At 44.8% G+C, this 5,000-nt stretch overlaps 1 protein-coding gene across 1 annotated transcript in view; it reads right to left on the bottom strand.

The window, feature by feature from the left end:
* Nucleotides 1-5,000, bottom strand: part of ngfra (nerve growth factor receptor a (TNFR superfamily, member 16)) — a gene marked incomplete at its 5' end in the record, with an annotated part of 28,529 nt that overhangs the window by 1,638 nt on the left and 21,891 nt on the right. The gene's annotated exons all lie outside the window — the stretch shown is intronic.

Genomic DNA, 5,000 nt, shown 5'->3' with positions numbered 1-5,000 from the left:
GCGCCTCCTAGGGGAGAGTTCTGTCTCCCTTCCTTTTCACCCTCTATACCTCGGACTTCAGGCACAACACAGATATTTGCCATCTGCAGAAGTTCTTGGACGATTCTGGTATTGTGGGATGTATCAATGGAGGCCAGGAGATTGAGTACAGAGGACTGATGGACAGTTTTGTTGAGTAGTGTGAGCAGAACCACCTACTACTCAACATCAGCAAGACAAAGGAGATGGTGGTGGACTTTAGGAGGACTAGGGTCCCCCTGTCTCCTGTTACCATCCAGGGAGAGGATGTGGGGGTGGTCCAGAGCTATAAGTATCTGGGGGTGCACCAGGACAATAAACTGGACTCGACTGATAACACAGATGTCCTGTACAAGAGGGACCAGAGCCTGCTTTATTTCCTGAGGAGGCTCAGATCCTTTGGCGTGTGCAGGAGTCTGCTGAACATGTTCTACCAGTCAGTGGTGGCCAGCGCAGTGCTGTACGCAGTGGTATGCTGGGGGGACAGCATCAAGGAAGGTGACACCAAGAGGCTGAACAAGCTTATTAAGAAAGCTGGTTCTGTCCTCGGTGTCACCCTGGACATTGTGGAGGAGGTGGCCAATAGGAGGATGAAGACCAAGCTCCTGGCCATCATGGACAATCCCTACCATCCTCTACATGTCACTGTGGCAGAGCAGAGAAGCTCCTTTAGCAACAGGTTATTACAACCATGTTGCACTAAGGAGCGCTGTATGAAATAGAATAGAACCTTTTCTTTTCTGTCTGCCGCAATAAGATTGTACAACTCATCCTCCGGCTGGCTCGATCGGGGTGATCAGAGTCAGGCTGGGAGATGTTAAATCATACTGGACTGTTTTAACTGTATATAATGTTTCAGATGCCTATTTTATTTTATTTTACTTTTATTCTATTTTCTATTATTCTTTTATTCTATTTTATATCTATCTATCTATCTATCTATCTAGTACACATGACAGTAGTAGTACACATGACAAATGTTGCCTTAAATGGATGCCACTATTCTACACATTGTAATTTTAAGAATCTGACAGCCCTACACACACACACACACACACACGCGCGCGCACGCACGCACACGCGCAAAAGACGCTCAGGCACCATCTCAATTCTGACAGCCCATCTCAGAACCTGTTCTTCTAGGGCACACTGAGAACGGCCATCACTTAAACGCTGACAGATGTCTCCTTTTCTCTTCCATTAACATGTTCAGCCCAGGCTGATTAAATTTTAAGCTTCTCTCAAGCTTTCGAGGATTGCTGATTTAGATTTAGATTATTTCCAATGTCAGAGACTGAGATTGAGATTAAATTGACTCGACTGGCAATAAGGCAATCAAGTGCTCTGCTCTCGGGAGGCATGAGTACAGGCCAGGAGACTCTGTTTCACTCCAGCAGCCTCAGGGTCACCTGACCAGCCCCCTCACACCTGTCAATCATCTGCAGTGACACACGCCCCTCTGGCACTGAACTGTCTAACATTCCGCCTCACATTCTATTAGTCTGTTTGCGTGACAGGAAGACAGGGCCTTGGCTTATCTGGGTCATTCCAGAATTGGAGGACCAATTTAGGCATCAACACTTTTGAAAAATGTACCTTTTTGACTTTATTTTATCATATTGACTTTATATTATCAATTTCTGTTACGTATTTAAGAAAAACAGGTAATGAACCATCAAATAATTTGATTCGTTCAGCTCAGGCATCAAAGGTACACTTTTTATGAGATGTTTTATTTGTTGTGTGCTATGCTTGGCGTAACCCTGTTAAAAAAAAGAGTTTTAAAATATTGTTTAATAAATCATTTACCATTAAGTAAAGAAAGCCACATTCACATTGAATACTCATTTAATTTCAGATAAGATCACACTCCAGATTTCCTCCAGAACACATGCAGCTGACGTCACAGTAGAGAATTTTCCCAGGTGAAAGAGTGACCACCTGGTGGAGCCTCATTGTAGACGGTACGGCTGGAAGGTCAGCTGGCATTTCTTTCACTGCATCCTCCACAGCTTGCTCCTGAATGTAAAACAATTTCACCTTTGATAGTCCCTCACTCAGAGCTTGGTACAGGGACAATGCCGATATCAACTCCCTGGCTGACAAGCCTGTCGGCCTTCCTCTTCAATGTGCCACCCACACTATCTGGGGCACCTTTTCCATGGTTGGCTTCGAAGTAGTTCCAGGTTCCTCTTGTAAACCCCTTCTTGAAATTTTCAGTACAAAAGAGGTAAAAATTACCACACTGCTTGTACTGTGTGCAGGGACCATCGTTAAACAAATGGATGGTTGTCACATCCAGGCATCTCTCTCAGATTTCCCTCAGGATGGGCTCCAGGTGTTGCCACATGGCAGGTGGTCCCTTCAGTCTGGATGCTGATACAGTGCAGAAGGAGGTAGGGGCAGATGCCCCAAGTGGCCTGTTGGTGTGATGCACCAAAATGGACAGCTTGTACTTCAGCGCTGTACTTGCAGCCGTAGTTCTCTGAGAAGTCAAGATGGACTGCACACTCATTTGCAGACAGGTTCAGCTTCAGGGCCTGTGAGAAAGCATATTGCTGCTTGATGTTATAGAGATTGCGCCTGAACTTCAGGAGCAAAATGGCAAACATTTCCACCAGCTCTTCTTGGGAGCATTCAAATTCTTTTTTCTAAGTGATCTTTGAGGCTGCTCCAGGATCATTTTTGTGCTCTTTGTCCACAGTGGCCCACTGAAGGTAGGAGACATGATCCCAATTGGATGTGACGATGATGTGCATCTGGTGAAGCTTTTTGGCAATAAAGCCTAGATTTTCATGTTGTTTGCACATGCATGTTTCACAATCTACCAATGTTGGATGCACAACCCAGTACGGGCGAAGTGTGCAGAACAGTGAGTATGATAGACATATATGCATGGACCTTTTCCCAATTGTAGTTTTGCACCAAATAAAGTAATTACCAGAAACTTGGCGTCCCTCAATAACCTAAACTTATGTCCTGACCATGAAGTCCCAGGTTGAGAGTTGACTGGAGATTCTGGTCTGACTGGAATTTCTGGCCTGACTGGAGGATCGGGGCTGATTGGATGGGGAGTTCAATCCTTCAAGTACCTTTTTCTTATGAGCCTCTTTCCACTTTTTTCGCTGGGCACGCTGCGCTCTCACACTGCGGTCTTTTTTGCCTTTACTTCTTCCCTGTTCCTACGTCTTTCCTCCACTTCTCTTTCTCTTTTTCTAAGTACTGCTGTCTCCTCTGTTCATCAGCATCACGCCTGGCACGGTAGCGCCTCTGCTTTTCAGCAGCAATCAATGGTGTGCAAGAACTCTGTAGATAATAGATTGTCCCTTCTGAGTGAACTGTAGGAGATGCAACCCTGTTACTGTAGTGCAACCCTGTTAGTCTAATTACAGTAACAGGGTTGCAAGTTACAGGGTTGCAGTATATGGGGCACACTGTAATGTTTTGCCTGCACCTCCCCAGCTCCTAAGCTCTTGCTCTGTGTTCTCCTCAGCCTCCCTCATAAACATAAAGCTCTTCTGCCCCTCCTCTAACCATCCTCAGCCCTTTTCCCCTCTCACCCGACCACATTTGATTGACAGTTGTCATGACTCCAGTTCATGGAGTTTAAATGTAAACACCCCCTCACTACATCTTGTATGGAGGGACTACTAGAGGCAATCAAAGGGGGCCTTGGAGAAGAAAAAGAGACAGATTGCTTTTTAGGGAAGGGAGGAAGGTTGCTAGATTACACTGCAGAATAGCGCAGATTTCATGAAGATCTCTCATCATGTCGTCTCCTTAGGGAGGTCTTCCCCCAGGGCAGTGGATCAGAGAGGGAGTGTCCTTTAGGCTGTCAGTCAAAGCACAGGGCATTAAAACAGTATTTTATATGTGTCCTATAATCCTGATTTACTTTGACTGTTGCTGACAGCCTAACAAAAGAGTGTTGTTAAGTATGTCCGTCACATGAGAAAAACTGTGGTTCATTTGAAATAGGAAACCCGTATGATTGTATGTATTTAGTGTGTATATTCCCTTGCGTATTTTAACAAGTCCCCATTAGCAGTTGAAGAACAACCCACAGCATGTGCGCAGTGCTGTACTTTAATGGCTTCCTCACCATCAGACAGAGCTTACGCTAATTAGCCCCTATTAAACACTGTTTCTGGATCAGATTCAAGCAGTGTTCAGGAAGCAGGGGAATCGGGCCTGGGCTTCATCACATAACACCTGCTAATGAGCCAATCAGACAAAGAGACGTTGGGGTTAAAGGGGTGGACATCTAGTCAATGAACCAATCACATGCTAATCCTCAAGAAAAGATGCCTTCTTTCCTCTATTATACCAGGGGCCGTGCATCTCTTGGGGGAAAATAATGAATAGAATTTCCACAACAAAAATTATAACCAAAACAAAGAGAGAATTTCCCAGGCATCATTAGGCCTAATGGGAATCCTGGATAGATATCAGCCAGCATAGCGGCCATCGTAGCTGTAGTAGTATCACGCAACACTATTAGTATTCAAGTAAGTTCTAAATCAGCAGAAATATACAACAGATCATTTGCAGTGAGTAGGCTGTGGGCATAGAATTCGGAGGACGGGCTCATTGTAATTCATGGAATGGAATAATTCATGGAATGGTATCAAACATGTGTGATGTTGTTGATACCAGTTCTCATTCTATTCCGTGCATAACAATGAGCCCATCCTCCGATTTCTACCTCCACCAGCCTCCCCTGATCAGTTGTGGGTGTGATAGTTAACTCACTAACATGGCTGTGTAATCATCAACTGAGCTGTGATTATGAATAGAGAGAGAATGCAGAGATGGCCAATCACTGAATCACTAGAGCCCTTAGGCACAGCACTTAGGAGGTTTGAAAAACAAACTCTTCACTCAGTAGTTTTTCTTTTTTCTTCCCTTCAGCGACAAAGAGAGAGAGAGAGAGAGAGAAAGAGGATGATAGAGCGAGACAGAGAGAGAATATGTGGACAGAG

The sequence above is a fragment of the Argentina silus genome, assembly GCF_951799395.1.
Source record: "Argentina silus genome assembly, chromosome: 9".
In the NCBI taxonomy this organism is placed as follows: Eukaryota; Metazoa; Chordata; class Actinopteri; order Argentiniformes; family Argentinidae; genus Argentina; species Argentina silus.
Note: the sequence above shows the minus strand (reverse complement) of the source record. Positions and strands in the feature narration are given on the sequence as shown.